At 45.9% G+C, this 27694-nt stretch overlaps 1 protein-coding gene and 1 long non-coding RNA gene across 24 annotated transcripts in view; both read left to right on the top strand.

Annotated features, from left to right (window-relative positions):
* LOC105922250 (protein 4.1-like) overlaps nucleotides 1-27694 on the top strand; it is a 320088-nt gene that overhangs the window by 235781 nt on the left and 56613 nt on the right. The gene's annotated exons all lie outside the window — the stretch shown is intronic.
* On the top strand, nucleotides 143-27496 carry LOC110367570. Its single transcript, XR_002427563.2, has 3 exons — nucleotides 143-4544; nucleotides 18595-18711; nucleotides 25179-27496. It is a non-coding gene; the product is annotated as an uncharacterized LOC110367570 (long non-coding RNA).

The following is a 27694-nucleotide window of genomic DNA, read 5'->3' as shown; positions in this document are numbered from 1 at the left end:
GGAATGACAACATTCTGGTGCCATAAAATGAGAAACTATAGCCAATAATGAGCTAAATTACAAATTATTACGCCCTGACGTTTACACAATGTATAAACAAATGTGTGAATAAATAAATATTTCATGCTGAAATATTTTTAACTCCTAAACACAGATATAAGTTTTATTGTTCATTAATTATTTACTCTCTTTCTCAAACACATATTCCTGAGCGGTCCCTTAGTTTGTCAAATGCAGAGACAGAAGGTCTGCCCATAGAGGGAAGGGCTGCTCACTGAGCAGCAGGGGGGACATATCAACTATCAGTGACCAATCCTCGGCTGTTTTCAGCGATGTTGGGGCTGTTGGTGTAGTAACAGATGACGCGCATGGTTGGTGGGTGTTTCTAATAATGTGTTGTTCCTGGGGGTGTCACCAGGAACCGTTAACTCTCCGCCCAACACGTCCTCGCCATAAACATTCAAATGTTTACATCATGGCCAGTTTTGTTTATCATATCTATTGTCCTGTTTTAGGTTAAACTGTCCCTCTGAGGTTAGCCTCAGCTCAGTGTAAAAGTCTCCCTTACACATATCCATTCCAGTTCCACTTCTCCCAAATAATCTCCCCATATGCTGTTTGCCAAATTAATAAAGTTATAACATTACAATATAAAAAGACCCTACTCTATTATTTTTACAGCTGTCAAATAAAAGCTTTGTGCATTAATAGTGTAACTGAATACTTTCCCCATGGCTCTGGTTAACTGTACTCCATAATTAGGCACACAAATAACACAAAAACAAAAACCTTTATCCCCAATTTCAATCATTTGTAACAAGCCTGAGATGTATTTATTTAAGTCATGTTAATATCTACCTGTTTAAATTTAATTTGGGCTGGATAAACTTTTATATTATTAAACCTAAGTCTTTTTCTCTTACAACCGTTTAGTTAAACCTTTTCTGTTTAATGGAAGTCTCCAAAGTGCATTTGTTTTGAATGCTGCAGTCATTCAGCGCAAATAAACACTTCTTGAAACCGTGGTTTCTAGAATTTTAATCTGGATTATTTTCCATAGACGAACAGAGCTTTCACACCAATAACACATACAAAAGACGAACAAAAACACACACACATTTCTTTCCTTTTAACAGTATTTTTCACAGATCATGTTTGAAAAGTTTAGATTGCCGAAATATATTTTGCCGAAATATCATGCTTATTGGCCAACGCGCCTCTGTCACTCCACGGGGAGTTTTAGCTGGCGAAATTGCCAGGCATCGCCGTAACCGTTCAATTTACCGGCTGTCCGACGCCTCGCCTCCGCAGAAACAAGGTTCAACATCTCGCCACTCGCCTGTCATCTTTTATCTCATTACGTTTCACGTTATCTTTAGTCATTTTCCCCCTCTAGCCGAGAGAAGCATCTTTCTGGTCCGTTGCTAAAATGTTTCCCCCGCGAAACGCCTGCGCTTCTTAATTTCCGTTCCGTTCCTTTTTTATTTTATTTTTTTCAATGCAACTGCCCCGACCAACTGTTGGTTGCACTCAGAACGTGCCAAAAAAAGCCACAAATACATTGATCTGTCCTCCCATTGATATCTATGCTGCACGGTCCTATTTATTTTCACAAATATCCTGATCAAATGCACCGTAAATCTCTTACGCTCCAGTTGCTATTCTCAGCTCTGTCATACGCACAAATCTACACACACAGACTGACACACAAAAACCCATTTGCGCACAGACATCAATCTCCGTGGATCCAAGCAGTCTCTCCCCCACTCACTCAAACAAAATTATCTAATTTCCACAGACTCAATATGTTGTACAAGACATGACGAAGACAACAATATCAGACAGACAGCTTGCGCGTAGTCTTCTGTGAGACGTCTCTCTTTTTTTTAATATACGAAACCTCCTTGTCTAACCGCCGTGTTTCTAAAAAACTCCCAAAGTGTTGCTCTGTGATTCCCCTTTAGATTTCCTGATTTATTAATGATAGCTTCCTGGAATTTTAGCTATTTTCTGTTTGTTAAGTCACCTCTTAAACCTGAATTGTATTCTTTTACCCATCTCGCTAAATGTTTAATTTTATCAGAGTGGGTCCTGCTGTTCAATATTATGTCTCATGAAAACCCCGCAGCAAATGGGGATCGCTCGCATTTTGGCGTTCTCCCCCAGTCAAGCACTCAACATTCAAACTGTTTTTTGCTAAAATAGTCTGTAATAGCTGATTGTGTGTTCAGCTAACAGCTCATTTTATTTAATCTTTACTTTTATTCCCTGTCCGGTCTTCGCTGGGTGTGCGTGTGTCCAGGGGCGCGGCTTGTAAACCGGTCTCCCTGTTTCTACGTCAGGTCACGGTTTCTTAAAAAAAAAAAAAAAAAGATTTAACTCAAAGAACTTTATTTCTCTTTGTGTTATCCGCACAATTTATGTTTCTGCTCTGTTCTTAGTTCTGTTATATCAGAACTTTATTACGTCTGTAATTAGAGCTTCACAGAGTCACTCTGTTATCTCCACATCCATTCAATATGTATTGCCTCATCTCGCTCAACCTTTTATGTAGAATTCGAGATTTCTCAAGTTCTCGGGCCTCTAACCCAGCAAAAATACGGTTCCCCATTGAGAACCGCAGTGAGCCGCCACGCTCAAGAATCCCTTTAGATTTCTGAACTCACAGGACTTACTCTATTCTTAGTTCTGTTATTTAATGTCAGAACTATTTTTGCCTGGTCTCGTTCTCAATCCTTTTCTCTCTTTTTTTCAAAATTCTCAATACATTTCTGAACCACACATAATTTAGCCTATATTTCTAAGCCGAAAATGCAGATTTGATAAAAAGGTTCTGCTTACCTTGTTTTGTTGTGGCCACTGTGTCCCGTCTCCGTTTGACCCAGTCTGATGATGACCAATTCAGCTTGTCACCCCGAATCCCGGACCGAGCCCCCAAATGTTGAAGGTGTCTGCTTTCCCAGGTCCATTCATTCGTGTGCAGGACTTTAAAATAATAACTCAGCCAAAGGACGCAGAATTCCATTTCACCTTTGCAAAGGGAGAGATGCACCAGCCAGCCTCTGCGGGCGGCAACTCTGACTTTCTCTCCCGCTAAGGCTTATTTTTATTAAAGTTAGAACATAGATTACACAAGGTCACACAATGAATGACGCACACATTTTATTGCCATCTTACTCTCTTGTTGTTTCCTCCTGCTGCATGTGAACCGGAGTTTCTGTTTTTTCCCACTGCCTAGGACTGGCCTTGAAACTCTCTCCTGATACGTTTGCTCGTAAACAGCTCATTTAACCTTAATCTATTCACATTCTATTCTTCTGACAAACAGACACGGCCTCAAAGCAAATATGTTGCATATTAAAAGCATGTTATACCTTCATAAATGTGTACTAAAAAAATAATCAAAGTTAAAACATTCCACAGGATGCTGCTTAAAGTGTCGCGATGGAGTAGTGCATGTCCAATGTTTGTAAATATCAGTGTAACAACTTGTGTTGCTGTGCTTCAAAACCTGATATACAGATGTATGTGTAGGCTAAAAATTTCTGTAGCATCATTGATATTCTGACCAACCCTGTACAAAGCTCAGTTAGGTTCTTTTCTAGTCTCTGGAAATGCTGGTGCCTCAGTTTATAAGGCAATGGATGAATATTCTCTTTTTGTGAGTCTTATTGTTGTTGTTCTGTTTGTCTGTTTTTAATATGGTTAATTTTTTTGTCTGAAATAAAGTTGATTGGACAAGAGAAATTGTTAACTTATACAGAATACTGAAAAAGTATGTGTAAAAATCAATTTGTTCAGATTCAATCTATGTTCTATTGAATTTAAGATATAATCATTCAGACATTAGATCAGACATTTTATCAGAAGTATTAAATGCTTTATTCAGTTTACAAAAGATAGGTTTAACAATAGTACTTTTATGGGGAACAGCACACATAGAAGGAAATAAGATGGGAAAATCATGTTGGCTTTACAGTTAATACTAAATCTGAAGCAAAACGTATCAGAAAACAAAATTAGAAGAAAGATTGCAGAAATGTGGGAGGGAAAAGAATAGAATAAAAAAAAATAGTAGGAGAAATAAGAACTGGAAGAAGGGACAGAAAGGAGGACAAATCAATAACAAGATTAAGATTTGGAAATACAGCACATTTTATACTGAACCACACTCTATGCCGGTTGGTGGCAATAATGTGTGCCCTAAGTGTTTTTTGCCAACTCCATAAGAAGAGAAGAAGCAGGAGGAAGAAGAGGGCTGACAGTAAGCCTTGTTGTTCCTGTGTTGTTCAATGAGAACACATGGTAGCTTTCGTCTTCGCTTTAAGTTCCCTGAAGCTCTTCTTGGACACGGCAACTCTACCCAGTTTCATTGCAAGAGAAAGATGACAAAATAACCTGAAAATTCTGGTAAGACTTGGTTATTTTTAAACCTAAAACACCAATAATCCCAGTGAGTCCCCAGTAAATTCAACAAGTAACCTTTTTGTTTGCTTCATTTTTTCATAGGAAGTCAAGCAACAGCCCTTTAATCTGCCATAAAGGTAAGTTTCACAAACTATATAAGCAAATAACTTTTAATATTGTTTCATCACATTGTATGTGTGCGCCATACAACATGGTAGTCACTGTTGTGGCCTGGGCTCTAAAAGTAGTTAGTTTTTAACATAGTGTAGACTTTGGCACAATTGTTTATTAGCAGACCCCTCCACTTTTCTGGAAAGCTAACAGTGAGATTATGTTTATTTTCGGGGATTTTTTGATACAGTGTATCAAAAAATAAAAAATAAAATAAAAATACAAAGGAAATAAAGCTGAAATTTAGGATGACTTATGTACATTCAGGTGACTTATATACAAATGGATTGACGTTGTACATTAAAGTGGTACCAGGTAAGAACAACAGTGAAGTAGTGAGATAACTATACAGCGGAAGTCACTTATTTAACAGGATTATTTAAGAGGATTATTGCACAGGGTATTGCACAGGGTATTAAACATAATTGCACACTAGTTATTGCACATTAGTTATTACAGTTATAGTGCAGCATTGTAAAGTCTGGTAGCAGCAGGGATCAATGACCTGAGGTAGCACTCCTTTTTACAGACAGGGTGTCTAAGTCTGTCACTGAAGGAGCTGCCTAGCTCCTCTACAGTCTGGTGCAGGGGGTGAAAGGTGTTTTCCATGATGGATGTGAGCTTGGACAATACCCTCCTCTCAGCCACTTCCTCCACCGAGTCCAGAGTGCAGGCCAGGACAGAAGTAGCCTTCCTCACCAGCTTATTCAGCCTTTTTCTGTCCCGCTTTGTGCTGCCAGGGGCCCAGCAGATGACAGCATAGAGGAGGGTTAAGGCCACCACAGAGTCATAAAAAGTTTTAGCGGGGGCCTGCTCACTCCAAAGGACCTCAGCCTCCTAAGGCAAGGCAAGGCAAATTTATTTATATAGCACAATTCAGTACAAGACAATACAAAGTGCTTTACATGATTAAGTTATAGCAAAATAATAAAATGTAGATAGAAAATTTAATAAAAGCAAGTAGGGATAAAATGTAGTAACAAAAAAGAACATTAAAAACAGTAAAACTGTTTAACTAGAACAGTCAAATGCAATTTTAAACAGTGTGTTTTTAATCTTGATTTAAAAGAACTCAGGCTTTCCGCACTTTTACAGTTTTCTGGAAGTTTGTTCCAGATAAGCGGAGCATAGGAACTAAATGCTGCTTCTCCATGTTTGGTTCTGGTTCTAGGTATGCAGAGTAGGCTGGAGCCAGAAGACCTGAGTGGTCTGGAGGGTTGATACACTGATAACAAGTCTGTAATGTATTTAGGTGCTAAGCCATTTAGGGATTTATAGACTAACAGAAGTATTTTAAAGTCTATTCTCTGAGATACAGGGAGCCAGTGTAAGGACTTTAGAACTGGGGTTATGTGCTCTACTTTCTTAGTCTTAGTGAGGACGCGGGCAGCAGCATTCTGGATCAGCTGCAGCTGTCTGATCCACTTTTTAGGCAGACCTGTGAAAACACCGTTGCAGTAATCAATTGGGGGCCCCAGTGCTGCAGATTGCCACCTCTGACTGACACCCGTGCAGCCGTACGTGCTGAGGGCGGTCAGTGAGGTAGTTGATGGTCCAGTCAGCAAGATGTTTATCCACTCCAGCATCCTCCAGCTTCCCCCACAGCAGCACCGGTCTGATAGTGTTGAAAGTGCTGGAGAAATCAAAGAACATGGCTCTCACACTGCTTCTGGTGGTCTCCAGGTGGGCAAGTGCCCGCTGCAACAGGTAGATGATGGCATCCTCTAACTGCAGCGGGTCCAGCGTGGGGCTCACCATAGTGCGTAGGTGAGCAAGGATGAGGCGCTCCATGGTCTTCATCAGGTGGGAGGTCAGAGTGACTGGTCTGATGTTGGCCGGTTCCCTGGTGTGCGATGTTTTGGGAACCGGAGGTCACACAGGATGTCTTCCACAGGGTGGGAACCACCCCCAGGCTGAGGCTTAGGTTGTAGATGTAGCTGAGGACCTCACAGAGCTCACCAGAAAAGGTCCTCAGCAGCTTTGGGGGGGATGTCGTCCGGTCCTGAGGCCCTCTCACCTGCATTGGTGTGAGGGGGGAGGAAGGCAGGACCGAAGATGTGGATGGGTCGAGGGTTGGTGAGAGTTGCGGTGGGGGGAGGGTATGTCTCTGGGGTGCTGGTGGTTGGAGACATGTGGAGGGTTGTTGGCAGGGAGGGGGCCAGTGTAAGGGGACTCAAACTGGGTGAAGAACCTGTTTAACTCATCTGCAAACTTGGTGTCACCGTCTGCAGCCCTGCTGGTCCTCTGCCCAAAGCCGGAGATGTTCTTGAGACCTCTCCACACATCTCTTATGTTGTTCTGCGCCAGCTGCTCCTCCATCTTCATCATCCATCTGTGATCTGAACGTCCGAGTGGGGGGAGGGGGGCAGAGTTGTAAGCATCCTTAACATTAGCACAAAAGAGTCCAGAGTTTTATTGTCCCTTGTTGCACAGGTGACGTACTGGGTGAGCATTGGGAGGGTGGAACAAAGGGAGACTCAATTGAAATCTCTTGTGATGAGCAGGAGAGCGCAGGGGCGCTGTGTCTGCAGCCTGGTCACCACGCAGTGAATCCGCTTGCACGCAGCAGTGACGTCCGTGGATGGAGGGATGTAAACACACAGCACGATCACGTGACCAAACTCTCACGGTAGATAATAGGGTCTAACGCTCACGGCAAGTAACATCCACATCCGAGCAGCATATCTGCTCCTTCACGTGAACATGAGCCGTGCTGCACCATCTCTCACTCACAAACACCGCCAACCCCCTCCTCTCTTTTTTCCACTCTCCGCCACAGTTCTGTCCGTACGGATAAGGTTAAAGCCGCCCAAGGAGACCACTGAGTCTGGGACAAATCCATCTAACCAGGTCTCCGTGAAGCACATGATAATAGCGTCCCTATACCTCCTCTGGAAATGGGTTAGTGCTGCGAGCTCCTCTGTCTTGTTGCGGCAGGATCTTACGTTTCCTATGACAACGTAAGATCTCTCCCCAACAAGACCGAGGAGCTTGCAGCAGAATGGAGAACTACTTTTTTATTTTATTTTATTTTATTAAACAGTACCACTCATGCAGAGTGCCTCGAAGCTCCATTCTTGGCCCTTTGAAGTCATTCATAAGAAACCAGTGTTTAGCCTTCATTTTTTAGGCAGAAGACAGTCAGACTTTTATGACAATAAAAAGGAAAATACTTGCTCTAAAATTAAACTTCTCAAAGGCATTACAGAAATTGTGAATATCAACAAAGTTAATTTTGTTGACCCAGGTCCTTAAAGTCACAGTCTCTTATATTGACTGCTACTTGGTTAGATTCTGCACTGAACTTTACTCTGGGCTTAACAAAACTCCAGTGGCTTGACTGCAGCTGGTCCAAAACGCTCCTGCTCTTCTTTTAACTGGTACCACAAAACGAGAACATATTTCTCCAGTTTTAGCAACAATTCATTGGCTACTGGCTCACATTCAGATTCCATCCATCCATCCACCCATCCTCTTCCGCTTATCTGGGGTCGGGTCACGGGGATAGCAGCTTCAGTAGGGAGGCCCAGACGTCCCTCTCCCCAGCCACTTGGGCCAGCTCCTTCAGGGGAATCCCAAGGGTTTCCCAGGCCAACCGAGAAACATAGTCACTCCAGCATGTCCTAGGTCTTCCCCTTGGTCTCCTCCCGGTGGGACATGCCTGGAACACCTCACCATCCTAACCAGATGCCCGAGCCACCTCAACTGACTCCTCTCGACGTGGAGAAACGGTGGCTCTACTCCTCCCCCGATGACTGAGCTCTTCACCCTATCTCTAAGGGAGAGCCCAGACACCCTACGAAAAAAACTCATTTTGGCCGCTTGTATCTGGGAACTTCGTTCTTTCGGTCATGACCCAAAGCTCATGACCATAGATGAGGGTAGGAACGTAGATCGACTAGTAAATCGAGAGCTTTGCCTTTTGGCCCAGCTCTCTCTTCACCACAACGGACCGGTACAGCACCTGCTTCACACCAATTAATCTCCCGCTCCATCTTCCCCTTTTTCGTGAACAAGACCCCAAGATACTTAAACTAGGGCAGCACATCCTCCCCAACCCGGAGAAGGCACTCTACGCTTTTCCGGCTCAAGACCATGGTCTCGGATTTGGAGGCACTGATCCTCATCCCGGTTGCTTCGCACTCGGCTGCGAATTGCTCCAGTGTGAGCTGTAGATCACGCACCGATGAAGCCAATAGAAACACATCATCTGCGAATAGCAGAGATGCAATCCTAAGGCCACCAAAACGGATCCCCTCACCACCATGGCTGCGCCTAGAACTTCTGTCTATAAAAGTTATGAACAGAATCAGTGACAAAGGGCAACCTTGGCGGAGTCCAACTCTCATCGGAAACGAGTCCGACTTACTGCCGGCAGTGCGGACCAGGCTCTGACACTGGTCATACAGAGACCTAACAGCCCTTATTAAACGGCCCAGTACGCCCTACTCCTGGAGTACCCCCCACAGGACCCCCCGAAGGACACGGTCAAATGCCTTCTCCAGATCCACAAAGCACATGTAGACTGGTTGGGCAAACTATGCCAACCTCCAGGATACTGCTGAGGGTGTAGAGCTGATCCAGTGTTCCACGGCTAGGACGAAAACCACACTGCTCTTCCTAAATCCGAGATTTGACTATCGGATGGACCCTCCTTTCCAGAACCTCGGAAATAGATTGTGATTCCTCCGTAGTTGGAACACCATCCGGTCCTCGTTTTTAATTAGGGGGACCACCACCCCAGTCTGCCAATCCAGGGGAACTGCCCCCGATGTCCACGCAATGCTGCAGAGCCGCATTAACCAACACAGCCCCACAACATCCAGAGCCTTAAGGTACTCAGGGCGAATCTCATCCACCCCTGGGGCCTTGCCACCGAGGAGCTTTGTAGCCATCTTGGCAACCTCAGCACCAGAGATGGGAGAACCTGACCCGGAGTCCTCAGGCTCTGCTTCCTCAATGGATGGCAGACATGTTGGTGGGATTAAGAAGGTCTTCAAAGTATTCTGCTCACCGACACGCAAAGTTCCGAGTCGAGGTCAGCAGTACACCACCCCCACTATAAACAGTGTTGGTACTGCACTGCTTCCCCCTCCTGAGACGCCGGATAGTGGACCAGAATTGCTTTGAAGCCGTACGGAAGTCTTTCTCCGCGGCCTTCCCCCTCTTCCCCCGCCAAATTTTTGCCTCAGCGACCAGCCGAGCCACCTGCCTCTTGGACTGCCGGTACATATCAGCTGCTTCCGGAGTACCACAGCCCAATAAAGCCCAATAGCTTGACAGCTTCCCTCACTGCTGGTGTCCACCAGTGTGTTCGAGGATTGCCGCTGCGACATGCAGTGACAACCTTGCGGCCACAGCTCCAACTAGCCGCCTGAACAATAGAGGCGTGGAACATGGTCCACTCTGACTCAATGTCCCCCGCCTCCCTCGGGATGTGTTCAAAGCTCTCCCGGAGGTGGGAGTTAAACCTCCGTCTCACGGGGGACTCTGCCAGACGTTTCCAGCAAATCCTCACAATATGTTTGGGCCTACCAGGTCTGACCGGCTTCCTCCCCCACCATCAGAGCCAGCTCAGCCCCAGGTAATGGTCGGTGGAGAGCTTCGCCCCTCTCTTCATCCGAGTGTCCAAGACTTGCGGCCGCAGGTCAGATGAAACAACAACAAAGTCGATCATTGAACTACGGCCAAAAAGGGTGAGTAAACAGTCAGAACCCGTCCCCCCACATGTATGCGGTGGGAGCCACCCTCTCGTTCACTGGGGTGAACCCCAACATACATGCACCGAGATGAGGGGCAACAAGTATGCCCACTCCAGCTTAGCGCCTCTCACCAGGAGCAACTCAAGAGTGGAAGAATGTCCAACCCCTCTCAAGAAGACTGCTTCCAGACCCAGAACCATGTGTCGAGGTGAGTCCGACTATCTCTAGTGGGAATCTCTCAACCTCATGCACCAGCTCAGGCTCCTTCCCCACCAGAGAAGTTACATTTCACGTCCCAAGAGCCAGCTTCTGCAACTGAGGATCGGAACGCCAAGGTCCCCGCCCTCTTCTGCCACCCATTTCTGTCATGATTTGTCTTGGATGAACACAGTACACAAACACAGAGCTGGTTTCCAGAGTTTATTGAAGCAGCAGGGAGATGACGATGGAAGCCAGAGTCATTTTACCAGACGGAGGTTGCAGGGGTACAGGAACTCTCAGACGGGAACAGATCGGAGCAGACGGGAACAGACCGGAGCAGACGTGAACAGGACCAGGAGACGAGCTGGAACAGGACAGGTATGATGATCAGGAGACTGAAGACGTACCGGTGACTATGGATAAACTGAGATAAGTCTATATAGTGGCGAGAGCAGGTGGAATGAGTCCATGGTGATTGCAGCCTGACAGGTGTTCCTGATCAGGGTTGCACTGGCGAAGGAGCCAGAAAATGTTCAGAGTGCAACCTTCAGGCTGCATCATGACATTACCCCGTCCTCAAGGTCGGCTTCCAGACGACCAATAACCACCTTGCCTGGGCGGCTAAAGGGAGGTATCCAGATGGCGGGCAAAAACAAAACAAAACGCTGGAACCTTTCAGGCGCAGGTACCTCTCGGGCGCAGTAACCTCGGGAGCGCAGGATCCCTTGTCGGCGCAGGAACCAAGTGGACGCGGGGAAGGCGTCGGAACCAATGAGCGTAGGACCCTCTGTAAGCACAGAACCCTTGAGAGCGCCAGAACCTTTTTGAGAGCGCCGGAACCAGACGAACCAGAGGCGGGCGTTGCAGCAGCGGCCCCGGCAAGACGAACCAGAGGCGAGGCGTCGCAGCACAGCGACCCAGGCGAGACGAACCAGAGGCGAGGCGTCGCAGCACAGCGACCCAGGCGAGACGAACCAGAGGCGAGGCGTCGCAGCACAGCAACCCAGGCGAGACGAACCAGAGGCGAGGCGTCGCAGCACAGCGACCCAGGTGAGACGAACAAGAAGCGAGGTGTCGCAGACCAGAGACCCAGGCGAAACAAACCAAAGGTGGGGCATCGTGGACTATGGACCCGGCGAGACGAACCAGAAGCGAAGGCACCCACGGAGATCTTGGGCTGAAGCGGAGCGAATGCAGAGTCCTGCCAGCTCCTGCACCAAGCTCTGTTTGTGACAGGGTTCATCCTTTGACCAGTTCGTTCTGTCATGATTTGTCTTGGATGAACCCAGAACACAGCACACACACACACACACAGAGCTGGTTTCCAGAGTTTATTGAAGCAGCAGGGAGTGGACGATGAAAGCCAGAGTCATTTTACCAGACGAAGGTTGCAGGGGTACAGGAACCGGCAGATGGGAACAGACTGGAGCAGATGGGAACAGGACCAGGAGACAAGCAGGAACAGGACAGGCATGATGTTCAGGAGACTGAAGATGAACCGGTGACTATGGACAAACTGAGGTGAGTCTATATAGACTTCCAGACGGCCCAAAAAGAATCCAACAAAAAAACGACCCACCCAGGGTGGGCAGAGGGAGGTACTGGATGGAGGGTAGAGTCTTTAACAAGAAACTAAAAATTACCCACCCAGGGAGGGCGGAAGGAGGCACTGGACGGTGGGCACGCAGTCTGAGGAGGAAAAGAGTCTTTTGCTGCGGGCTGAGCAGGAAAAGTCTTTTGCTGCGGGCTGAACAGGGACAGGGCTTTCTGATAAAGCTAGTGGTGGGGTTATGGAAACCTCAGCCTCTGATGTTGGTGTGGCCCAATAGGGAAGCAGGTCATCCCTATCCCCGTAAAATAAGTCCTACAGCTGGGTCTCATAGATCTGGGGCGCTTTGGCTGGACGAGACGTGGACCTCCGAGCAGCGGTGGAAGACTTCACCCAGGGAGCCAGCTGAGTGTCGTGGAGGTGGTGACAAAAATGACGAGGAACAAGATGGCTTCTGCTCTGGCTTGCTGGGGCAGCCGCAACGCTGTCGGACTGACTCACCAGGGGAAGAGAGGTGACGTCAGCTTCAGCTGGTGCGGCTGCAGCAGCAGCGTTTGGCTGGGCTTCGGGGGAGGTCCTGTGCCGGCGGACCCGACGTCTGCTCCAGGAGGGGCCACATGGCGATGAGGCAGCGGGAGCTGCGACAGAGACAGCAGCGGCAGGAGCCTAAACTGCGAGAGCGGCAGAGGCTGGATCCGTGGCTGGAACAGCGGCGGACTCAGCAGCAGCTGCAATGACAGGTGCAGCAGGGACCGCTGACATGGAGGAGGCCGAATCAGCAGCGCCAAAAACAGCTGTAGAGATGGACGGGCTGGAGGGCAGAGGTCTGGGTGGAAGTGGCCTGCTGAAGAGCTGGGGAACTGCAGCCCATTGATTCCAGTCGAGCTCTTCGTACACCCCGAGAATTCAAAATATGGGAAGAGCTCCGGTTTACTCTTCAGCAGGTTCCGCACCTAAGCCACTGCACCCACCCGCCTCGAAGGTGGACTGAGCGTGGCAATCATATCCTGGAGAATGTGCTCCGCTGCGCTGCGGTCCAGGGACAGGGCAGGATCCATTTTGCCAGCTCCTGCAGCGAAGCTTTGTGCGGGTCTCGGGTTTACTTGGCTGGTTCGTGCTGTCATGTTCTGGTTTGTAGAACCCGAAAACAGCCACACACAGAACTTCGTGTAAAAGGTTTATTGAACAGAGATGAGTAGTGGATGAGATGAAACCAAAGTCTTTTACCGGACTGAGCGGATGAATGATGAAGTCAGGAGCTGGCAGACAGCAGAGAGGTTACTAGGAGCGCTAGAACGCTGGGGTAACTGGAGAACTGACCGACAGCAGAGAGGTTGCTTGCAGGATGAAGGCTGAGAGAAATCCAAGAGAGAATGACAACGAACCAGCAAAGGCAGGGTGACTGAGCAGTCCTTAAGTAGGTGGATAGACAGGTGTACAGAGTCCGGGTTTGATTAAGGCTGACAGGTGTGTGTGATTACTGGAGCATGGAATCAGGAGCTGTATGGAAGGTGGAAAGTGCCATGAAATGTCCATGGTGCAGCAGGCAAGGCTGCACCATGACACTGACAGCATAGCTCCTAGGGTCATTGGGACACTTAAACCCCCTCCACCACGGTAAGGTGGCAGCCCAGGGAGGAGCAAATTCCTTTACATTAAAGATATTTAAAGAAACAGGCTTTAATATCCAAAGCTAACCACTCCATGCAATATAGATGGAATCGGCTAGGCTAAGCTACCACATGGAAATGAATGAGCTGCCAAGCTAATGTTGGCACACTTACCAACTCTTTGGTTTCAACGACAAAAAAACCCTGCTACTTCTTGCCCAATCTGGCCCCAGTAGGCGGCTCCTATAACCTGATAGGACAGAACTTGATTTTGTAAAATGGCAGTATTATTTATTCTTAAGAGGAAAGCTAACCTGCTGAAGAGTAAACCAGAGCTCTTCCCATATTTCGAATTACAAGTTTGTTTTTCAAAACTTTTTGCCTGGATTACAGACACCGTCAACAAAAGCGTCTATTTGTGAATGGGAAGAAACAACATTGCTACTGCCTTAGGGCATTTCCTTGAAGTGGAGGATATTACAGGGGGGGCAGCCTCTTTAAAGTTTGAAACAGCATTATCGGATAAAGATCTACTATAATGAAACTTTTTGTGGGTGGAGAACTCAGTTAAATTGAACTCAAAGGTTATCAACAATGGTCAGATAGGACAGGGTTGTGAGGAAATACTGTTAATTCTTCACAATCGATGCCATATGTTAGCATAACGTCCAAAGTATGAAGGCAAGAGTGCGTCGGGTTATGCACATTTTCAGCTAAACCAATTCAATCTAGGATAGTTTTAAAGGCTACACTAAGGCCATCTGTAGCCAGGTTTCTGTGAGACCAAATAAATCAATAATAATAATAATAATACATTTAATTTATACTGCACTTTCCATCAAAAGATCTCCAAGTGCTACAGGTAAAAAAGAAAAAAAAGCATAAAAAAAGCTTTGTTAGATAAGAGAGAGAAAAAATAAATAAAACATCTAAAGGGGACCAAAAGCTTTGCTAAAAAGAAATTTTAAGGCCTTTTTTAAAACACTCAGTGGATTGAGGTGCTCTCAATGTGTCAGGGAGGGCATTCCACAGATGCGGGGCAGCAGCACAAAATGCCCTATCTGCCATTGTCCTGAGTCTGGTTCTGGGAATGTGGAGGAGGTTTGAGTGAGTGGAGCGAAGGGACCGGGTTTTCTTCTGTGGGTTGATAAGTTCTTTGAGGTAGGCGGGGGCATGTCCATGGATGCATTGATGTGTGAGGAGGGAAACCTTGTACTCAATCCTGGTGGAGATGGGAAGCCAGTGTAGTAAATGGAGGATGGGGGTAATGTGCTCATGTTTCCGTACTCTTATCAGGATCCTAGCTGCAGAGTTTTGAATGTACTGAAGCCTCTGCAGACTTTTTCTTGGATCCTAATTAGAAGTGCATTGCAATAGTACAGTCTGGAGGAGACAAAGGCATGAGCCAGCTTTTCTGCGTCTTGGAGGGAGAGAATGGGACGAAGTTTGGAAATATTTCGGAGGTGATAGAAAGAGGTCTTGCATAGGTGATTTATATGGGCTTCAAAAGTGAGTTGGGAGTCCATTTTTACACCAAGGTTTCTAACTGTTGATGAAAGCGGGATGTTAGTACCAGAAAAGGTGATGCTGGTTATGGATAATGATTTGGTTTGACGAGGAGTTCCAACCAGGATGGCTTCGGTTTTTGAGCTATTTAACTGAAGAAAGTTTTGCTCCATCCATACCTTTATCTCCTCCAGACAGGTGGTGAGTTTTGATGGGGGTGACTGTGAGGGTGGGGTGTCAGCTGTGACATTAACATAGAGCTGTATGTCATCAGCATAGCAGTGGAATGAAATATTGTGGCAGCTGATGATTTGGCCAAGGGGAGTGAGGTAAAGGATGAAGAGGATGTGTGTGGATGTGATTTGGAGTGGCCTAGGGAGATGTATTCTGTCCGGTATGTGAGATATGATCTGAACCAACTGAGAGCACTGTCATTTAGTCCAGTAGTGAGGTGGAGCCGGTTTAAGAGAATGCCATGGTCAACAGTATCAAATGCAGCAGAAAGGTCAAGAAGGATGAGGAGGGATGAAGAGCCAGCATCGGATGATATGAGCAGGTCATTTGTGACTCTGACTAGGGCTGTCTCTGTGCTGTGGGCAGAGCGGAAACCTGACTGGAATTTTTCAAAGAGGTTATTATGTTTGAGGTGGGCCTGAAGGTGAGTGGCAACTGCTTTCTCAAGTACTTTTGATATGAAAGGGAGATTTGAGATGGGCCTACAGTTGGATAGGACTGAATCAAGAGTGGGTTTTTTAAGCAATGGTGTGATAATGGCATTTTTTAAGACAGGGGGAACATGACCAGATTGAAAGGAACTATTTATAACAGCAGTGATCAGGGGACTTAGGGCAGTGATATGGGATTTTACCAGGGATGTTGGGAGAGGGTCCAGGGGACAGGTGAATAATCAATCTGATTATCAGAAATGAATTAATTAACTACCATAGTCTTTGGAGGGAGAGACCTTATATTTAATAGACCACATTTAATTGTTTTATTTTTTGGTTCAAGGTGAGTCGTATTGATTTGTATTATGTTTTTAGGATTTACATATCAGAATGAAGAAAAGGAGTTCCTCAACCCCAAAAAGGCCATGGAATATGTCCAGAAAACATTTGCATTAACAAAGACAGCCGAAAAAGGTTACTGACCTCTCATAATGAGGCAATAATAATAACTACTTCCATTACTACTTCTAATTCTCATACAGCTCTCTTTACAAGTGTTATGAAAATAAAACAACAGAGTAGAACAATATGAGCAAATATGCTGTGTTATGTTAGACCTTCTTTCCTTTTTAAAGTTTGCAGGAGCCTGAGTAGTATATTTTGAAGTTTACGTGTCATAACAAGTAAACTTCAAAATCACTTGTTACTATTATTGTTTCGCAGCATTATTTGCCTGTATTGATCTTGCTGAAACTAGACATCTTTGTTACAGTTGTTGAAATTCTGCCCCCCCCCCCCCCATTTACATTTACATTTGTAAACATGCATACTCCTAATACAGACTTACCTGAAATTATTAAATCAATGTTTAAGGTAATACTAAAGCACAGTACTGGGCTACTGTTGCTGTGTGGGGATTTCAGCTGCATTCTGTCACAGCTGTTGGTCCGATTACCTACTCCAAAAGCCCCACTCTCTAGAATGAATAGGATTCCTAAATGCCAGACTATAGAGACAGGACTAGTAGATAACTAAAGGCTTCACCTTCTACTCAAACAGACATACATCCCATTCTAGGATTGACTATTTCTTTACTACTAAGTCAGAACTACATAGAATAGTAGACACAGAAATATTACCCATTACTGTTTCGATCATGTACCTATCTTATTAAAATGGGGCATTGGGCATAGACCAGTAACCAATCAATGGAGGCTTAATACATCCCTGCTTAATGACAATGCATTTATTGCATTTGTAACAGAAGAGCTAAAGACATACTTAGAAACTAATGTATCTGCACACCAGGCCTTAGCAGCAAGTTTATCAGACAGTTTCTAGCATCAGTTTGGGCCTTTTGTCGGAGATTATGGAATATCTGTGATGATACGTGGCAGAAATAAGAAAAGCAAAAGGATAAAAAACAGGAATAATCAATCGTACTTAAAAGTCATAAACTGTCAGATGCAACCTGCCACAGAAACATCAATTACTAAGTCATATAAACTGGGTTTATTAAACATTAGATCTCTGTCAGGAAAATCCCTTTTAATTAATGACTTCATTATTGACAATAATATTGATGTAATGTTTTTAACAGAAACATGGTTACATGAATTTAATGAAGCACATATTTTGTTGGAGTCCACTCCTCCAAAGTACAATTTTCTTTGTGAGAGCAGACAGCAAAGGAAATGTGGAGTAGTGGCAACATTGTTTAATGATTCACTTAATGTAAAAAGGTGTTTTTGGGAAAATTCAACTCTCTTGAACATTTGGCTCTCTAGGTAAAGAGCTCGGTACAAACTATGTTTCTGAATGTTTACAGGCCTCCTAAGTCCACATCAAACTTTTTGAATGATCTTAGTGACCTCCTATCTGTCATATGTGTTGATTATGACTGTTTAATTATTGTGGGAGACTTCAACTTTCACATTGACAACCCTGAAGACAGAAGTGCAAAAGAACTGTGTGACACACTTAGAAACTTTGGTTTAACCCAGCAGGTTAAACAGTCAACGCACAAACAGGGACATATTTTAGAGTTGATCATCACTAAAGGTCTAAAGATTTCTAAGGTGAATGTTGAAATCTCTCTCTCTCTCTCTCTCTCTCTCTCTCTCTTTTTATATATATATATATATATATATATATATATATATATATATATATATATATATATATATATAGAGAGAGAGAGAGAGAGATAGAGATAGATAGATAGATAGATTTATCAGCGAAAGACAGCAGAATGTAATTGTGATGAAACTATTGTTAACTAGATTGTTAACAAAAACAAAATGTGGATGCTCAAAACATTTGAGCCACTTCCACGTGGTCCTGAATCTGATTTGTATCTGTTACACAACATATTTGGTTTGAACTTGTATTGACATTATGCATAGACATCAACACTTCATGTGGCTTTTATAAACATAGAATAATTTGATATGCATTGGAAAACTATGAAATATGCATAGGTTATTTGGAAAATATTGTCCTATTTGTGAGGGGAAGCATATGCCAAACAGTTGCTCCATGTGATATTTTTGATGTTTAGGTAAACATTCTTGGTATAAATCATCACACCTTAAATATTATGTAATATATACTATACTATACAGTATATTGTCATAGAAACAGAATTAAAATTTATTTCTTGTAAAATAGAACTTTTTATCAGTATGTGTCAAAATTGTTATTTGTCAACCATCCATATATATTTCGATGCATATGCTGTGGCATTACTCTGTATTTATAATGCGCAATATGTTTTCCAGCTGCATGCAAGACACATGAACTCGTGTGTCGGAAATTCCGGTAAAGCCTGCCTCATAATGCGGAGAAGGCAACAGCCCTTAAGGAATTCTGCCCGGGTCTAGTCAAGAAGGAAGTGGGTAAGAACTCTGGCTGATCTAGATTTAAACAGATTTTCATTCAAGCAAGGAGAAGGTGGGTAACCCAGGTTCACAAAGTAAAAAGCAGAAACAGTAAAGTAAAAAGATGCAAAAACGTTTTCTATTCAATGTCAACATATGTGTGTCATGTTTTTGATGTATTTGGCCCACATGCAGATCACACTTGGGAGAGAGAGCAGTTTTAAGGCGTTTATTAAAACACGCAGTCGTACAAGGAGTGTGGATAAACCACGACGAAGCAGTACTAGTGAGAGACACGTTACCGGGACTCGCTCAATCTGAGGACAAGAGGTGGTGGGTTAGACTGTGTACAGAGAGCTGGAGATGTGTGAGTAAGGGGGGAGCTTACCACAGAGCACAGGAACCAAGCCAGCAGAGAGACAAATTCAGCGAGTGACTCCCAATGATGGTAGCTAGTGACTTAGTGGCTGATGGTAACACCAAGGGAGCCTCGGAGTAGGACTTGAGCACGAGGGAGCACCTGGAATGGGATCCAGACCGTAGAGAACCAGGATGCTTGACTGAGGACATCAGAGCACGAGAGAGCGCTTGGATCAGGATCCAAAGCATGAGGCAACCTGAGAGAGACAGGAAATAAGGACAGATCTGTCAGGAGACAGTGGCCAACTGAGGCGTACCATACAAGGTTAATACTCTGGCATCCTCCAGCTGTCAGACTGCTGCTTAAATGCTCCCGCACAGTGCCGCCGAACGAACTGCAGTCACCTACGGAGAAGAGCAGAGAAGGCAGGGCCGGCAGTAAACTGCACGGTGCTGCCTGCTGAGTCCTGACACCACCATCCCCTCAACGATCACCACTCGGTGACCCCGAGGAAGATGTGGAGGGGAACTCAGCAGTTCAGTGGAGGGCCTGGGTGGTCTGGGACCAGAAAGACTGGCAGTGGCGGATATGATGTTCGACGGATGGGACGGCAATCTGTCTTTCATCTGCGGGGAAAACTGGAGGTTGATAGCCCAGGGAGACTTCAAAGGGGGAGAAACCGGTGAAGGTGAAGGTTTGGCAAATATGGGCATACTCGATCCATGGGAGGACTTTACTCCAGTCTGCTGGGTTGGTGGATGATAAGCAGCGGAGGGTGGAGTCCAGCTGCCAGTTCAGCCGTTCTGTCTGACCGTTGGTCTGCAGGTGGTACTCGAAGGAAAGAGTATACCTGGCCCCAAGGGCTGAGGCAAACTCCTTCCACACCCAAGAGATAAATTGGGGACCACGGTCAGACAGAATGTCCTGTGGGACGCCGTGAGGCAAAAAAAGCATGCTTCACCATGAGCTGGGCCATCTGGAGGGCAGACGGGAGCTTTCGGAGGGCAATAAGGTGACAGGCTTTGGACAACCGATCCATGACCGTGAGGATGGTCATCATGCCCTGAGACGATGGGAGGCCGGTGATGAAATCCAGAGCGATGTGGGACCAAGGGCCTTTAGGAATGGGTAGCGGCTGTAGAAGGCCCGCGGGTTTTTTTTTAGATGTCTTGTTTTGGGCACAGACAGGGAAGGAGAGGACATACTCCCGGATGTCCTTGGGCATTGATGGCCACTAGAAGCATCAAGAGATGAAGGCGAGGGTCCGGTTGATATCAGGATGGGTTGAGAACTTAACTGAATGGGCCCATTTAATTACACAGGGGTGAATGGAGAGGGGAACGTAGGTTCGGTCTGGGGAACCATTACCAGGGTCGGGTCAGAGCGCTGAGCTTGAATGATTAGGTCCTCTATCTCCCAGCGGAGGGCACTGAAGGTGCAGGTAGGGGACAGGATAGGAGCGGGTTCCTTATCAGAATCCTGGGGTGCGTATAGATGAGACAGAGCATCTGGTTTTTGGTTCTTGGAGCCTGGGCGGTAGGATATGGACAGATTGAAGCGTGAGAAGAAGAGGGACCAGCGGGCTTGCCTGGGGTTTAGAGGTTTAGCAGTTTGGAGGTAGGCAAGGTTCTTGTGGTCTGTCCAAATGACCACGGGCTGCTCGGACCCTTCGAACCAGTGATGCCACTCCTTCGAGACGAGTTTAATGGCCAGCAGCTCTCTGTCTCCCACATCATAGTTCCGTTCAGCAGGGGTTAGTCGTCGGGGGAAGAAGGCGCAGGGATTGAGCATTTGATCACTGATCGAGTGCTGGGAAAGGACCGCACCCACCCCAGTGTCTGAGGCGTCGATCTCTATGGTGAACTGTTTAGGTGGATCAGGGTGAATGAGGATGGGTGCTTGGGAGAATTTCTTTTTTAGTTAATTAAACGCAGAGCTGGCATCGGACGAAGGGGATCTTCGGTGATGTGAGAGCGGCGATCTGACTATATCCCCTGATGAAGCGACGGTAAAAGTTGGCGAAGCCTAGGAAGCGTTGATGTTGCTTCCGCGTCTCTGATACTGGCCAGTCGAGGACCAACTTGATCTTTTCGGGGTCAGATCGGACCTTCCCCCCTCCAGGATGAGGCTGAGGAAGGCTTGTGGAACTCGCATTTTTCTGCTTTTATGAACAAATGGTTCTCCAGGAGCCATTGGAGAACCAGCCGCACATGGTGTTGGTGTTTGGGTGAGGTTTTGAGAGTACAAAGAGGTACACGTAGTCTTGGAGGACATCATTAACCAGGGCGTGGAAGACAGCTGGAGCGTTGCACAGGCCGAAGGGCATGACCAGGTATTCGAAGTGGCCTAACGGTGTCTTGAATGCCGTCTTCCACTCATCCCCCAGCGGATCCAAACTAGGTGGTAAGCATTGCGTAAGTCTAGTTTGGTGAAAACAGTGGCGGACTGAACCAGTTCGAGTGCGGAGGAAAGAAGTGGTAGGGGATATTTGTTCTTTACTGTGGTCGAGTTTTACCCACAATAGTCTATACACAGGGGGAGGGAGCCATCCTTCTTCCCCACAAAAAAGAAGCCAGCTCCTAGTGGAGAGGAGGAAGGACGGATTGAACCAGAAGCTAGAGACTCCTTTATATATTTTTCTATGGCCTGTCGTTTGGCCCGGGAGATATTATAAAGGCGACTGGTAGGCAGCGGGGCGCCCGGCAGGAGATTGATCGCACAATCATATGGGTGGTAAGGGGGTAACGACTCGGCCCGGGCTTTACTAAAAACAAGCCGTAAGTCATGGTACTGTTCGGGAACCAAACAGTACCAGTGGAGGGCTGTACACAAGTAGGGCAGGTTGGAATGGTGGATTGCATACAAGGAGAGAGGCAGCTTGGAGACCAGGACTCGGCCCGTCGGTCAGCCCAGTTGATATGTGGGTTGTGTTGCTGTAACCAGGGATAACCCAGGACCAGCGGTGTGTGTTTACCAGGAAAAATGTAAATCGAGGTCAATTCTCTATGGTTTCCAGAAATGACGACCTCCAGGGGTTTGGTACGGTGAGTGATTCGGGGAAGACTGCCACTGTCCAGGGCGGAAACCTGGAGGGGAGTGGACAACGGGTTGGTTTCAATCTTGGCCTGGAGAAGGAAGGATTGGTCGATCAAATAAATGTCGCACCCCGGATCAACCAGGGAGGAAAGATTAAAGTTGTCACGGGCCGTCAGAATTATTGCTCGTAGACAGAGAAGAGGAGATACGGAGACGTGGGGAACGAAAACTTAGCATGGTCCGCCAGGCGTCCCCGCTATAGTCGACGGACCCAGTCTTTTTGGCCATTCCGGGCAAACATTAATGTAGTGCTCTGGAGATGCATAAATTGGCACCTATACGTTGCTGCCTCTCCTCTGGAGAGAGATGAACCTGGCCCACCTGCATGGGTTATGGGGGAGAAAGAGGTGCAGCAACGGGTCGGAGAGGTGCTCGCTCAGGAGGAGGGGAAGGGGGCCGAAGGAGGGACGGTCTCTCCATCTGACCCCTACTCCTACTCCTCCACTGATTGTCTAATCCAATGGCCAGCGCGATCAAATCGTTCAGGGAAGCAGGTTCCCCAAGGCAGGCTAATTCATCCTTGAGGGGTTTGTCTAAGGCTAGGAAAAACACAGATTTGAGAGCGCCTGGTTCCCAACCCGTGGTGGCTGGTAGTGTGTTGAATTCAAACTCAGGGACGCACGCGTCTGCCATGCTGCCTGAGAGCTAAAAGGCGCCGGGACTGCTGTACTGGATTGGTTTCGGCTGAAAATACCATTTTAAATTCCTGCAGGAATTCATTACAAGTACAGCCAAACTACCGGCAATTGGCCCATCTTAAAACTCTCCATGATAACAGGCACAGGATAAACAAAATCTTCATCTTCATCTTGGGCGTATGTCTGCGGAGACCAGTTAAAAATTAAAGAGCATTGAAATAAAAATCCTCTACAGTTCCCACTGTCCCCAGAATACCTCTCAGGGCTAAGAGAGAAGGTCTCTGGGACAGGTGGGGGTGGCTAAGTTGGTGTGGGCTCGGGAGCCGGGCTAGGTGACGCGGAGGTCTGAAGCGCGGAGCGCAGTGTGTTTGACAACTGACTAATTTGGCCGGTTAGCCCTTGCAGCTGACTCTGCGTTGTCTGCATTGGCAACTCGAGACCCTGAAGCTGCTCCTGGTGGACGGAGAGCGTCCTCCAGAGTGTGTCTGCTGGCTCAGGTTGGCCAGAGTGTTCTTCTGTCATGTTTTTGACGTATTTGGCCCACATGCAGATTACACTCGGGAGACAGAGAGCAGTTTTAAGGCGTTTATTCAAACACACAGTCGTACACGGAGTGTGGCTAAACCACGACGAAGCAGCGCCAGTGAGAGACACGTTACCGGGACTCGCTCAATCTGGGGAAGAGAGGTGGTGGGTTAGACAGTGTACAGAGAGTGGGAGATGTGTGACTAAGGGGGGAGCTTACCACGGAGCATAGGAACCAAGCCTAGGGGGAGTGAGCAGACAGACGGACTCGGCAAGTGACTCCCAATGATGGTATCAAGTGACTGAGCGGCCTATGGGCGGGCAAATGGAGCTCAAGCGGGGTCCGAGCAGTGCCGACGGGAGTACTGGTCCGTGTACAGCTGGAGGAACCAGGGAGATCTGGTGAGGTCCTCAGTCCAGCTTGCTAACACCAAGGGAGCCTCGGAGTGGGACTTGAGCACGAGGGAGCGCCTGGAACGGGATACAGACCGAAGAGAACCACAGGAGGCTTAACTGAGGACGTCAGAGCACGGGAGAGCGCTTGGAACAGGATCCAGAGCGATGAGAGCTAGGAGGTTTGACTTGGGACTTCATAGCATGAGAGAGAGCTTGAGATCCAAACGTGAGGCAACCTGAGAGAGACAGGAAACAATGATTACGCTGGGAACAAGAGATCTGTCAGGAGACAGTGGCCAACTGAGGCGTACCACACAAAGTTAACACTCTGGTGTACTCCAGCTGTCAGACCGCTGAGTCCTGACAATGTGTATATAAATTGTATTTCATCAAATCACAGCTGACAATTTCATTGGTTCATTTGATTGAAAACATTGCCACTAAACTGTTAGACTATCAGATCTTATTTGCTGTAGACAGCAAAAGTGGAGATGGCCAAAGGCCTCTGATCTACATGGATGACCAACAAGTCATGTAACATTTCAGTCCATCATGATAAACGGGGACAGGGTGGAGATGGTGCCACATTTCAGGTTCCTGGGCACCTACATCAGCAACGACCGGACCTAGAAAGTCAGCTCTACCTCAGTGCTGAAGAAGGTACAGCCGAGACTCCTGAAGATCCTTAAGAAGAACAACCTGAGAACTGATCTCTTGGTGTCCTTCTATCAATGCTCTATGGAATCGGTGTTTAGCCATGGCATCTCACTGTGTTTTCTCCACCTGCACTGTGACAGAGAGGAAGCTCGGACCCTTCGAGGATCCTTGGAGGAGTGATGTCACTCCTCCAAGGCGAGTTTAATGGCCAGCAGCTCTCTGTCTCCCATCTCCCACATCATAGTTCTGTTCAGCAGGGACCTCTACCTCCCTGGCCATCACCTCTTCAAACTCCTGCCCTCAGGGAGGCGTTTGAGGGCAATAAAGTCAAAAACTAACAGACTAAAAAACTGTTTCTACCAAAGAGCTGTTGTTGCCCTGAACAACACAATTTTATCCAAACCCTGATCATCATTTATTTATTTTCTTTAACTTCCCAGTTGTTTCTGTTTCTACTATTTTGTTTTAGATATACTTATATATTATTTATTTATTTATTTATTTCCACTCCCTTTGAGTTGCTATTCTTTAAATTTCATTGTGCTGTCTTGCACAATGATGACAAAAAATTCTGGTTCTGAATATTTGAAAGCGTAAATTGTGCTACTTACAAGTGCATGTTCTCTTTTGTCCATTAATTTCTGTGAGGTGGGTTCTAACGTATGTCATGTCAAACAATTTTTTGTGACATTCCTTATAGTGCCGGCAAGGCTGCTATGCTAAAGGCGCTGTTACAGGAAGCATACAGGCTCCTTTTCCTTCCTCCTTTTCTTCTCACTGAATATTATTGTCTGTTTTGTTTGTGTTGCCAGCTGCAAGAGGCGGGGTAGGGTGTACTGGAAGCAGAGGAGGTGGCATTCTGAAAAGGGGTTACCAATGATCTTGTGTCAGATGAGGAAGATGACTGCAAGATCATCTTCTGTGAAGGCAGGGGGTGTCAGGTTGGATTGTTTAATCCCCTAGTTTCTGCAGCCAGACCTCTGCAGCATGCTACAGAAGAAGCTTGAGGCTAATCCAAAGTACAGCTTGCTACATCACAGGTGCCTGGACACTGGAGCATGTTCAGACAGTAAATCACCCCCCACATGGTCCAGAAGTTGATAAGCATTTCAAGTCATTGCATTGTTTGTGGCTACAGGAAATAATTGGGAACAGTCGGCTGCTGCATTTCCTCTGTTCAACAAATGTTATATTCCATTATCTGATCATCATTGATCTTTCTGATGCTAAGATACACTTGCAAACGCATTAGCTGCTCCAAGATGTAGCTTGTACATTTATCGTTTCCTATGTTTTTTTGTCATTGTTGAGTGAACAGCCTCTGCTTTTCCTCCTTTTAACCAGAACACACGTGTTTTTGCATGCATTTTTTATGTTTTAAGTTTGCTTTTTCTAAAAATAAAGTTATTAAATTGTATTCCTCAGATTTTGTGTTCCTTTAGATTTCATATCCTTGAATTATTTTAGCATACAAGATGACATGGGTTATATCATATGAACACACACATACATGTTCTTATCAAAAGTAGAATCGTTAACCCCTCAATCAATCACATGTGCTTAAAGATTGGTTATGTCATTTGCATGATCCAATAGCTGCAACAGTTGCTGCGTGGTCGGCCTCAGCTGCAATTCATATGGTAAAGTCAGGTCATTAACACCTCATTAACACCTCTCGCCAGCTGCGGTCGCAACAGCCGAACACAAACATCAGGTGCGGAATACGGCAGAAAACTGCCTCATGTTTAGGGTATTTGTGACCATTCTAACCTGGGAAAATCCCACTTTTTGTACAGTGTTTTGAAGGATGATTACATTCGTCTGCTAAATATAGTTGAAGGTTTAAATATCAAAGGGGTTCTCAGCGGTCCTGTTGTGGCCATTTATTGGGGAGATGAGATTTTTTTCAAGACTTTTTCTCCTTAACAAATTTCTGGAAAGGCATGCATTACACGACCTGTGGAATTTCTTAACAATTTTATTATTTTCTGGGAGAAAAGACATCTCTTCCACAAAGATGGCTTCTCTGTAAATAGACCAGGTGCAAAATGTTTTATTTCCAACATGTTTTTCTCTGACACAGCTGATCGGACATGGTTCACAAACAAGGTACAACAAGTTCAAAAACAGATGATAAGCCCTGTGCAGCCTGCAACAGCCAAGCTAAAGACTGACGCAGAAAGTGACTTCACGCAGGAGGATTCACTCACCCCAGACTCACTCACCCCAGTTCTCAACAGGTCAAAAAGAACACCAAGTAACCCCAGCAAGGAAACCAAAACCTCTCTCCACCCAGCCCCCAGCCCACACTACACCCACCTTCCCTCTCTCTCCACTCAGCCCAGATGTCACCTTCCTGGATTTCACCAACTATATGAAAAAGGTTTTCAAGATTGGTTTACTGCTGAAATCTTGTCAACACAGATAACCGACCTCCTAACTTATCTCCTACACATATGAAAGCATGATGATCATGACTGTGCTCTGGACCTTCAGATCACTGTGATGTACACTGGGCTCAAGTAGTAACTTTATCAGACATGATTACCTCCAGCATAAGCTTGGACCCTTGATGGGAGATGGCTGTAAAATATCTCTGATGGTACATGGTAGAAAGAGCAAAGCTAAAAGGATAAAAAACAGAAGACATAAATTATCAGTTACAACCACTTGCAAAGACTGCCTTGTCATATAACATTGCTTTATTAAACTTTAGATCTGACAGGAAAATCATTTTTAATCAATGACTTTGTTACTGACCATAATATTGATATGTTTTTAACATAAACATGGTTACACAAATTTTCTTTGTGAGGGCAGACAGCAAAGAAAAGATGGAGGAGAGGCAACTTTATTTAGTGATTCACAAAAGTGTAAAAAGGTGTTTCTGGGAAAATTGAACTCTTTCTGATATATCAGAGCTCTGATTATCCCGTGTGTTCCTAATAGAGCATTTTGTGCACTTCAAGTCTCTTAAAGTGGAATTGGAGGCAGATCCTTTAGTTACCAGGCTCCAGTTTTGGTTCCTGTCGAACCAAAACTGGAGTAGACACCGTGTCTACTTTTAAGACTAATCTTAAAACTTTCCTTTTTGACAAAGCTTATAGTTGGAGTGGCTCGTGTTACCCTGAGCTACCTCTATAGTTTTACCTGCTATAGGCTTAGGCTACTGGAGGACATCAGGGCATATTTTTCTCACTCTACTGAGTTCTACTCTACTCCACTTTTCTGAGCCTGGTTCTGCTGGAGGTTTTCCTTCCCGTTAATGGGGAGTTTTTCTTTCTGCTGTCGCTTCATGCTTGCTCAGTATGAGGGATTGCTGCAAAGC

The sequence above is a fragment of the Fundulus heteroclitus genome, chromosome 13 (assembly GCF_011125445.2).
Source record: "Fundulus heteroclitus isolate FHET01 chromosome 13, MU-UCD_Fhet_4.1, whole genome shotgun sequence".
In the NCBI taxonomy this organism is placed as follows: Eukaryota; Metazoa; Chordata; class Actinopteri; order Cyprinodontiformes; family Fundulidae; genus Fundulus; species Fundulus heteroclitus.
This window is presented reverse-complemented; position numbering and strand designations above follow the sequence as displayed.